Source organism: Balearica regulorum, chromosome 8 (genome assembly GCF_011004875.1).
Source record: "Balearica regulorum gibbericeps isolate bBalReg1 chromosome 8, bBalReg1.pri, whole genome shotgun sequence".
NCBI classification, from domain to species: Eukaryota; Metazoa; Chordata; class Aves; order Gruiformes; family Gruidae; genus Balearica; species Balearica regulorum.
The window spans coordinates 17,937,405-17,948,709 of NC_046191.1; positions in this window are offsets into that span (position 1 = coordinate 17,937,405).

Consider the following 11,305-nt stretch of genomic DNA (forward strand, 5'->3'; position numbering starts at 1 on the left):
TCTCTGGTCCTTGCGGTCCCAGGGAGAGAAGGGAAGTGGCGAGCACAGCACCCCGTGTCAGCTTTGCCTCCAGATGAGCCCCGGCAGGGAGCTGGCACCAGGGGCACGGCAGGTCTCATGGAGAAGCAGGAGGAAGCCTTGCTGACGGCGCCTGCTCTTAACCTCCGGGCTGTTCCCTGCCAAGATGCAGAGAGCTGGGAAAGCTGGTCTGCTCCTCACAGCCCTGCTCCTTCCCACCAGCCCTGCAGGAGATACCATCTCAGAGCCGCACCCAGTGGGATGGGAATGACGGCACAGGTGAAAACGCTGCGGGGATCCCTGGGGTGATGAGATCATACTACAGGAGCAGATGTCGCCCTGTTTATCAAGTGTGCTGGTGGCAGAAGTTGTTCATGGCCTGAGTTAGCTCAGCCCTGACAAACCTCTTCCTCTAGTTTCCTGAATACTCGTGCTGGGGAGCAGGAATTAACTGGACCAGATACTGTGCTCTGAGAAACCCCTGCCCCACAGACTGGGGAGCTCCCAGGGCACAACCCCACCAGCAGCTATGTCATCTGCTCCCCAGCAAGCAGCAATGTTAGGGCCGGCTTGTCCTTTGCTTCATGCCAAATAGGTACTGGGAATTCCCAGTGACTGACGGTTTGCTTAAATGACTTCATATATTGCATTCAATAGTGCGAGCAATGGTAAGAAAATTGCATGTTTGTCCTCTTTTCTCCTTTGGAGCGTACATGAAGCCCTGAAGATTCAGACGAAGAAGAAAAGATTTCCATTTCTCTTTTTTTTTCATCTGTGATTGCCTCAGAAGTACCCCTCATGCCAAGGGTGCAGGTCTTCCCCATTGCTGCCTCCATTCCCATAGGCAGCAGGCGCGTGGGAGCAATGCCCCGCAGGCGAAGGCCAGGGCTCCCACGAGAGCACAGAGACAGAAGCGGGTCTGCCGGGAGGGTGAGGACAAGCCCCTTGGCCTTCTCCCCACTGGGGCTGCGCCAGGGCAGGGCTGGGCAGGCGGTGTCCCGCCGGCGGGGCTGCTCAGCATGGCAGGTCTCTGCAGATCCACTTCCACCCATGGGCGCTCGCGCGCCCCAGGCTCTGCTTCTGATTCCCCATCGCACGTCCTGCCCTGCGTCATGCCCTTGTCTGTAGCACTGGGTGCAGAGGACAAATCCAGGCTGGACCTGCTGTGATTCCACCGGGATGAGAGAGAGGTGGCATGCCGCAGGAGGATGTGAGGTTTGGCAGACGTGTGATGGATGGCAATGGCCCCAGAGGTCCCACATAAGGAAGCCTAGACCAGCGTGAGAACCTCGCTTCAGTCCTCTGGCTCCAGGCACGTGTTTGAAGGAGCTTGTGCTGGCAGAGAGGTTGCGTTTTTATCGCTGTCTCAATACTGAATAGGCCATGTCGTGACTGGGCTGTGGCTGACGGTTTTGTCTCTGGCAAGTAAACCGTGAAGCTGCTCGTGGTGGTCGGCAGAGTCATGCTGGGTCCTCACACGGGGGCTGTCTGCAGGTGGACAGGCCTGAAATGGAGCTGGCTTTCAGAGCAGGGCTTCCTCCCCCTGTCCTGGGCCAGGGAGGGCGCAAGTGTGCCCAGAGGTTGTGCTTACAATGCAAAAACGAATGCAATAACCTCAAGGAGTGTGACCGTCATGGCCAGCGGGGTTTGGTGGCTCCTGGCCAGGGTCAGATTCCCAGGTACTACCATGGGCAGCACTGGCAAGGTGTGTGATCCCAGGGCGTGGAGGAAAACGCCTACATTGCAGACAAGCTTGAACTGTTCTGTTATCAAGCATGATTTTATCAGCCCATCCTCTCCTCTGCTGCCAAGGATTATGAAGTTGCACCTAAACTGGGGAGTTCTGGGTAGCACATCCAGCAGCATCCTTGATGTGGCAAGGTGGGTGTTGGGAACAGTAATGGCAAGATGGTGCTTCCTTCAATGGGTATCAACAGGCCAGATGGAACGTGCATGTCTGCAATGTGTAGCTTACACTAACGGTGGACCCTTAGCTACTGCAGACAACTGAAAGTTCCCCGGAAACAAGACAGAGGTGGCAAGGGAATTTAGGACTGCCAGATGCACTGAGAGCCCCAGAGCATGCAGAGATTTCAGCGAGGAGTCGCTTGCTGGCACGTGCATTGCTGCCAGCCTGGTGTGATACTGCAGAACATGTGCTGACTTGATTTGTTGTGCTTTTACATTTCTGGCGTAAGAGGGCTACTAATCTGTCTGTCGGAGGTATTTTGTCACATGAATTTTATGGACTGTGGTAAATAAGTGTTGATGTTTTGCTGAATTAAAATTGAATTTAAATGTAACCCTTGTCTCTTGCCAGTTGGGGTCATGTGGCACTGTGAGACTGGCTTGTGGAGGCTGCCTGCAGTTCTATTTATTCAGTAAAATACTTTGGCAAAGCGGTGGCATCCTGTTTCCTTGCTGTCAGCAGAGAGAAGAAAGTAGTTGAAGAAGCAAAAAACTTCAGTGCAGTCACAAGGTTGCCCTTAGGAACAAACTGCTGCTACAGCTAGAAGTTAAGTGAGATTTTTACAAGTCCAGAACAAGTTGCAAACAAAACCACAGAGCAAAGTAATCCCCTTGGCAAAGAGTAACTTTAGGAAGCTGAAGCACCAGGAGCGAATGTGGGCAGGATTGGTGTTGGAGAGATCTGTAACCCCATCTACCCCATGTCGTCCCCGATCGTCCCTCTCCCGAGGCACGCAATGCTCTGCAGCGCAGGGGTGGAGGGTGAGAGGGATGGGCTCGCCGACATGGGCTGCAGGGCAGCAGGAAGGAGCAGACCTGCACCTCTCTTCTGTGTTTTGAAGGTGATGCCACCCATGAGGCAGTTTCTTTGCCCTCTTGGCTGCAGCATCTCTGTGCTGGGTGTGCTGAGCAGGCGACTGCCAGGCTCAAAGGGACAGAATTTATTTTCTTTAAATATAAGAAATCCATTGTTACATCCTCAGTACGAGGTCTAAGTCTGCAATCTTGTGTTTTGGGAGCGCTAGCCCTTCTCACTGTTGCCATCAGCACCCAGGGTACTGAGCAGCAGTACCCTTACTGAGCCAGGTAAGACACAGTAAATAAATACTGTTACAGCTGTGCTCTCAGCTGGTGGCTACGACGCTCCTTGAAACCACAGCCTAACCTTTGGGGGATTTTACACCCCCCACCCCCCCACTCCCATTGCTTCAATGAGCTGAAAAGCTTCTACAAAGCCCAGGACCCGAATGTTTGTTTCAAACTGGACAGCTCATCAGGGGCATTAATTGAATAGAAAAGTCACTTTCTGACTGGTGGAAATGGCTTTGCAAAGCTCTTCCTGCCCAGCCGAAGAGCAACCGAGTGGTCCTGCCGGTTCAGGGCTGGATGGGCCGAGCTGGCAGTGCTGGCTCCTCCTGCCTGAGCAGCCCTGCCTGGGAGCTCGGCGTGGACACCCTGATAAGCTGCCGGAGGAACCACCAAGCACACACTTTGCTTTCGCCAGCAATTATTTCTGCAGAAGTTGTGAAAGCAGAGAGGAACTGCTTCCAAACTGCTGATTGTGCCCAACGTCAGAAACCAGCTGCACGAGGGGCTTGCCCAGGATGGCGATGGCATCCAGGCACCTCGGCATCGTGGTCCAGATCTGCCGCAGGAGCTGTGCTGTTTGCAACCCCTCCAGAGCTGTGGGACCCCTTAGCACCATAACCCACACTCTCCTGTGAGCACCCAAGTACTCGCAGTTGTCGTCTTTGGGGAAGTGAGGCGGGGACTTGGTGAGTGAGCAACTGCTGCATCAACAGGAGTTGAGCTTGCACCAACTCATCAGTGGAGGTTTGCTGTAAAAGCAAGACTTCTTTCATGGGAAACCTATAAAAAGGACCTGAAAGGAAAACTTGGGGCTCATCATGCCTCTGAGGGGGGTAAATGTAAGCTTGCAGGCCTGGAAAAAAGTGAGGTGATGAGGCAGGGGGCTGCTGCTTTCCATGGGATGTGATGATACCCATGGCAGGGAAGGGGGCTGCTGGCCCGGATGCTGCAAGAGTACCTGAGTGCTTGGGGGTTACATGGTGTTTTCATGAGCAGGGCAGCAGCAGCAAGGCAAACTTTTTGCAGGACAGTAAAGGGTTTTGCAGTCATTGAAGAGAGGGCTGCAGCTCAGGGAGCGAGGGACCCGTGAAAAGGTGTTTTGTTGGGACTTGGGCTTCTCCTGGGTTTGTGTTGACGCTGGCAGGGCTGGAGCTCTCCCTTGGCAGGGAGCGGGGAAATGGAGGAAGCAGATGTGTTGCCATGGCAATGCAGGGAGCAGTGGTCATTGGCACAAGCTGCCTTTTCTTCTGCTTTTCAGCCCAAGCTGAGAGCCAGCGTCAGGGACCATCTGCCTCAGGTGCCCTGGAAAGCCCACAGCCACCCATGGCCAGGCGGGCACTGCTCACCCTGGGCAAGGTGGTGGGACAGGGGGACTGCAGCCTGGGGCTCCCACTGCCACCCCCCAGCACCAGGTTTGCCACTAGGACACTTGGAGCTTTTGTTAAAAAAAAGAAAAAGCCTCTGTTTACTTAAGTTTCCTTTTTTTTCTAGCTTCACAGCTCTGATTCCCATCAGGTGAGCTTCAAGAGTCCTCATTCATAAGGGCTCTCTGAGGGGAAGTTACACCTAAATGTGAAAAAATGTGGCTGCCCCAAACTTGCAGATTTCAGATCTGATTGTTTCTGTGTTCCAGGTCTTGCAAAATATTTATTGATTATTTTTTTCAGAAAAAAATCAGGTTCCTTTAACAGACCGGTAGATGATCAAAGTGGTAAGTTTCCCAAAGCCGGTCTCCGTGTCGTGCTCCTGGCACCCCAAGGCTGGAGCGCAGGGCACCGGGGATCCCCATGCATCATCTCACCAGAGAGGGCAACAAGCCTTAAGCCACGAGGAACGAGGGCCGTGTGGCAGAGGGCAGGTGAGGCCCATTGAGGTGCTCCTGGTGTCACTGGTAGCTCTCCTCTTCACTGCTGCAGGTGTGCTCAGTCCTGCCAAGAATCGGTCCTGTCTGTCTTGATCTTTGGCCCAGGATATTTTAAACAGGGATTAAGGATGAGGAATAATTGCTGACCGAACTAATCAGTAGGCTCCAGGGGTAGGATGTTCAGTGGTGCAACTGGGTCCCCCTGCCTCCGACTGCTCAGGTGGCACAGCCTGCTTCCTCCTCCTTCGGCTCCTTTCCATGTCCTTTGGCTGGAGGTGGAAGGTGAACCGTAACTACAATGTGATGATCAGTCCCAAGCAGCCAAAAGGAGGTAAGAGCCCTGCCCAAGCGACTTACAGTTGGATACCACCGTCCCTGGGTGTTCAAGGGTGCCTGATCCCCGCAGTTGGGTGTAACCCTCTGCACAGCACAGCTGAAAAATTGTAGCTGGGCTTTTGGTACGGGCTGAGACACTGTCCAAACAAAAAGTGAGCGATGTCCCCCCAAGTCAATCATTAATAATGTGTGTGTGGATGTTTTCCCTTAACAGCAGCACAGTCGAGCCTTAGCCTTATCTAAATCTCATTTAACCAGCTTTCCAAGAAAGTTTTAAAAAGTGACTGGAAACTGCATTGAAATCCATCCATTTGAGCTGTAATTTTATCCAGTACTTGTTTAGAAGAAGTTATGCCTCAGAGATCTGCCTAATGTATGAGCTTGTTTTCCTTACACGTTGCCTGCCTTGACGTTTTTCCATTGGAGATCACTCAGCTGCTGGGGATCTGTGATAATGATGATTTAGAAACAAGGCCAGCAAGGAATTCAGACAGAGTACAAACAAATGGCCCAAAGCTGCCTCCACCCCAAGCACATTTCCATTTTTCACACCCTTTTTCTCTACAGTGTAGAAGGCTCATAACACTCCGTAAGTACATGTTTACAGTTGCTTCAGGCCTCCAAGGGCATCCTGCATTAAACCATCTCTTATTATATAGGAAATGTTTCCAGTTTTAGATGCCTTTAAAGCAAATTCCATTAATGTTGTGCTTCTACTGGTCCTGCAGCTCTCTCACTGGGTTTTGATCCCATCTTTCCGTGTGCCTTGGATGCTTTGTTTGCCTTCCAAGATAGTGAGACTGATTCCCTGTTTTTTAATAACGTGGTGTCCCTGAGCACTTTGTGTTCAGGTCTTTAATGTATTATTTGCCATGGGTGCATAGATAATGCAACGGATGCCAGATTTATTACGCCTTATGGAGCATTCTGTGAATTTTTTCCCCATTGCAGTCCACATGAAGAAGTTTGTTTATTCTGCAAAACTTCAAAGCATTCAAATTTAAACATTTTCCTTTCCCTTTTATGGCTGTGGAAAAGAGAGGTGAGACCTCAGGGTGTGGGCCTCTTCCCCAGTGTCACTGACAGGCAGCAGATATTACAGGGGCCGAGGGAAGCTGGGGACACACCAAGCAACATCTTTTAAGGGCAAAGAGCAGGGGCTGAGGTGAGGAGCGTGCTGAGCAGTGCTGCCGGCAGAGATAGCAGGAGCCGAGAGGCCTCAGCCCTTGCACGCGCTGGCTTGTGCGGCACGGGACGGGTGATGGTCCCTCTCCAGGTTATGACCCTTTCTGGAGTGAAAAAAAGCAGAATTGACTAAAGATTCTGCTGGGGGGGCAGGGTTGGAGAAGCCTCTCTCCTGCCCTTGCTAATTAACTGACTGGGCACACGCTGAGCAGGATGCTGGCCGTTGCCCTGGGGGGGGGGGGGGCGTGCCTGGTCCCACATGTGGGACACCTGTGCCAGGAGGGCTCCCTGGGACAGCCCCCGCCAGGGCTTGAGCTACGCACGGCAGTCACAGCCTGGTACCCGGCATCTCATTCGCTGCCCTGCGAACAGCCACCCTGTGACTCTTGCCATCTCCATCCCCACCTTTGGCGTGGGGAGCATTTAAAGGCGTTTGTCAAGCTGACAAGAGGTGATATAAAATACTCTGAGATCCCCGGGTGAAATCCACTGATAAAATAACCTGTTACAGCTCTGCATCTCAGCAGGCTTCCCTGAAAATCTCTCACAGCTCCATGTGCAGTAATGCAGGGGTGTACGCAGGCAGCAGTGGTAAGGGGGTCTTTCCACTTTCCACGTGTAACAGATCCCGATTTGATCCCGGCTCCTTCTCTACTGCTTTATACATTACCACCCCTCCAGGGGGTTTGTCCCTCCAGGGGGTTTGTCCCTCCAGGGGGTTTGCAGCTCAGGGGAGTTCCCAAGCAGCCGGGCTGCAAAAGGGGCTGGCGGAGGCCGAGTAGAGCCAGTTGGTGACACAGCACCGCAGAGCCCTTGGCAGCGTAGATGCACCCTGTGTCGGCAGCACACCGGTTTGGTTTGCTCGCCTTCAGGCTCGCCTCCTCTTCCCTCAGCTTCTGCTGTTGAAATCCTGGCTGTGCCATGCCCTGGACTCGCTGTGCCCGGCTCTGCCCTGCCCTGCGGAGCTGCAGGGTTGTGGCTGGCTCCCGTGGGGTGGGAGGGCAGCAGCTGGCGGGGTCACGGAAACCAGAGCGGGGCATTGAATGGGGCCCAGAGCGGCAGGGCTGTGTGGTTTTCTGGGGGCAGGGAGCCCGGGCTCCCAGCCCTGAGGGTGTCCCTGCCTGGCTGCGGGGAGCACAGCGAGCACAGCCCCGGGGTGTGCGCCAGGCTGGGCGACAGGCACCCAGCTGCAAGGGGCAGTGCTGAAAGCCTGGGTGGAAGAGGAAGGAGGTTTTCCTGCTGTTCTCAGTTTCTGTTCTTTCTTTGTAATTAAAATATGATAGGTATCTAGGGGAAGCTCTTATCCTTGATATCGTTCCTCTTAAGTCCTTCTCTTTTACCCCTCCATTTGCTTTGGAAGTTTGGTGTTTTTTAAGTCCCTTGCTCGTTTCCCAAAGTTTCTCCATTTCCTTGTTCCCCTATCATTGAGGGGAAAAAAAATATCCCTAAACCAAAACCAACAACAACAAATTAAATGAATAACCCAGGCTTACAGGAAAAGCTTGGCTATTTTTGAACTTCCTCTCCCTAACTTTATTTCTGGCTCCTTCAATGCCCAGTGGCTTCTGTCACCCCCTCTGGGCTTGGACGTGTTCACAGGCGAAGCCGGAGAGGTGCAGAGCGGGGGCACGGCAGGATCCCCCCGGGGCACGCTAACCTCACTACCTCCTCAACGGGTCAAGGTACTTCTCCCAGGGAGAGGGGAAAGGGAGATTTTTGCTGCTGTTAAAAAGCAAAGGAAGTGTCTTAGCTAGCCAGGAAATGCTCGTACAAGCAGGGTACATAAGCAGTAGCTCAAATGCTCATCAAATCAAAGTATCCAAGAAACTATGCCATAAAAGCAGCTCTATATCACATCACCTTAACAGGTGTGCTGGATTCACAGGCTGATAACATAAAAATGAGCAACTAACAAGTTGGATGAGGAAATACTGTATTTCTCTGTTTCTCAGTGCTTGCCTACATGGTTCTTTTTCCTGCTTTTGGCTTCTTTTTCCTGCAAAACCAGTTTTCAGGCAGGGTTATCATGGCTCATTCAGTGAATGCCTCACTCCGAATTGCCTTCTGCAGCTCTTTCGCATTTGGATCCTCTGTTAATAAACAGTCTCTTCCCTCCCTGTGGGACTATGAGGGAGCCTGAGGGCAAAGGGAATTGAAAGCATCATCTTTCCTCCGCCATTGAGCTGGAGAGAAAAGCCTCCCGCAAAGCTCGTGGGACACGGTGCTTGTAGGAAACGTGGCTCAGCGGAGGCTGGGGATAGCGCAGGGATGAACTGATGCACACAGGGACCAGGGACACAGGTGGCTGCTGGAGGAGGGGATGGCCAGGGGGGCAGCTTCTCCTCCAAAAGATGCTGGAGACATCTCATGCAACTCTCCCCCTTCGTGCCCAGAGAGGAAGAAAACTCTGCTGCCAGAAGTGACTCACGTGGAAGGAAGAAGGTGGATCTAAAAAGCAAACTACAAATCAGGACTAAAGGGTTGTACCTTCCTCCTCCTTCACTATGCAGGAAGAACATGAGAATTGAAAGCCAGCTTATTTTTCGTGAAACGAATTGCAAATAACTGGAGGGCTTCAAGTGCCTGATCTACTTATAATAAAATCAGTGGGAGGTTTAATTTGCTTATTTTCCTAGCTCTTAATAAAATATCTGGCAAACAGAAGTGAGAAAACCACTTATGTTAAAAATTTTGTGTTTTCACTTCTTCAGCAAGCCTTTAACTGAAGGCTCTGCTCACCCTGGGAGACCATCAAGAGAGACTGGAAATTTGGAGAGCTGAAAAATAAACACAAAACAAAAACTCTGTGAACAGATCTTTCATGCTTTAGTTTTTGTCAACAAAAGGCAATACCCCCAGTTCTTCCAAGATAATTTTACATCACTTTAACAAATATTCAAAGAAAAAAAGAAGGGGAGAGGTCTTTAAAAAGTGCAAATCCCCTTTCACTTCCGTCAGCTGAGCCGTTGCCAGCAGAGCCATTCACTGGGGGAGTTTCTATGAGGAAGCTCTGAAATAAGCTGAAACTCATCTTGGGGAAGGAGATATTTGCGGTGCACATCTACATTCACAGAAGCTTACGAACCATTTCACGGTGCCTTTGAACAAGGCTGGGAAAAGGAGGGGGAAAATAGGCAGAAAATGGGGAGGGGAGGAGTATATTCCTCACAACATTTATTCTCCAAGGCCTTCTGTAGTATTTTAAAAATGCAGTTGAGGGTATCTGAGAGGTCCAGCCAGGCTGGTGGCCTGGCGGTGCGAGACCCAAAGGACAGGGGCTTGCTTCGCAGGCAGCGGGTGGGCAGTGGGACGTCCTTTGGCAGCCCCGAGTGCCCCTCCGGACAGCGCAAGGGCAGCGCTGAGGGAGCTGTGCCCACCCGAGCAAGTGCTGCACTGCGCCGCTCAGGGAAAATGGGCTCTGGGAGAAAAAGGCATGCATTTATTTATTTGCATATTTATGTATATTTGAAATGTATGCAGGACTTCAAGTCTTAGAAGCAAGAAGAAGGATGAGAAGGATTTGAAGAGCTATGTTTCTACCATGCACGTGAGTTGTGCACACCTTTTCCTTCCCTTATACCACACAATAAGGCTTATAAAGAATGAGGGACTTTGCACCAGTGGTGCTGAGGGCTATTGTATTGCTTACTCTGCACTGGAGCAAACCGCAGGACCAGCTTTGCTGGTGCAGGTTAAATCAGAAAGCCAGTGGCAGGTGCAGGGCGTTGACCTAGGATCAGTGGTGTGCTCAGACAGCTTCCCTGCAGCTGGGTCCCCAGCTCTCTGCATGGCATGGCGCAGCCCATGCAAACGGGACCCTTGGTGCCTGGTGAGTGGTTTTGTGGAGAAGGTAGCTGTGCTCTTAGGATGTCCTCCTGTGGGGTAGGGTATCTGCTGCCGAACACCCTCTTCCCCTGTGTGTGGAGCCCACCTCCCACTCACAGGCTCCTTCCCACAGCCTTGCACCGCTCCCTGCAGCTCCTAAGTCCCTGCCACTGGCTGCCTTGAGTATAAGGGCTTTGACCTTCATTTGATTTTCTATAGGAAGCCAGAGCAGAAAATGGAGGATACAGTTATAAGCTTGTGGTGCTGTTGAGGAGGAGAGTTAATGTCTCCTGTGCACTGAATGCTTTGTGTGTGTATGTGCTGCAGTGCTGATAGGCACTAATTAATGAAGGTGCCTATAACAGAGCAGGAACAGTCTCAAACGTGGGCAGAGCATCCTACTGAGGAGGAGATGGGAGACTGTGTGTGTGGTTTTGTTGTTGTTCATGTGCTGTGCTCCCTTAGGATGGTCTTTTCTGCTGGTCTTCCTTCAACAATTGGTTCCCACACTATCCAACAGTTTCCAAAGCAAATGAGCTCCTTCTCAATGTTTCCTTGAACTGCACAATACTTGAGAAGCTCAGAGAAATGTTGATGCCCTGAGGGCAGGGAATTTTCAAGTAGCTGATTGTAAGTAGCTGATGATCAAATCCTGGCAAGTTGTTTGTCTATGTCCTGGTTTCTCTCATTCACCTGACATTTACCCACACTCTCTATTGGTGTTGCAGTGGCTGAAAGAGGCATCTGGTCTGTGTCAGCTTTTATCTGCCTTTTTTCTTCCTACTGTGCCTCATTACATATGCTTGCTAATTCAATTCAGATTTGAAAGGAAATATATGAGAAATAAACTGGCAAGACAGCAGCAGCTGCAGGAACTCCATGGGAGAAGAAATCCATGAACTAATGGAGATAGTGGCAATGCAAAACCTAGCCATGACTGCAAATTGCTTCAGCACATGCGAGCCTGAAAATGGAGACAGGGTCCAAGAAACCGGAAAGGAGTCAGGAGAAAAATATCTG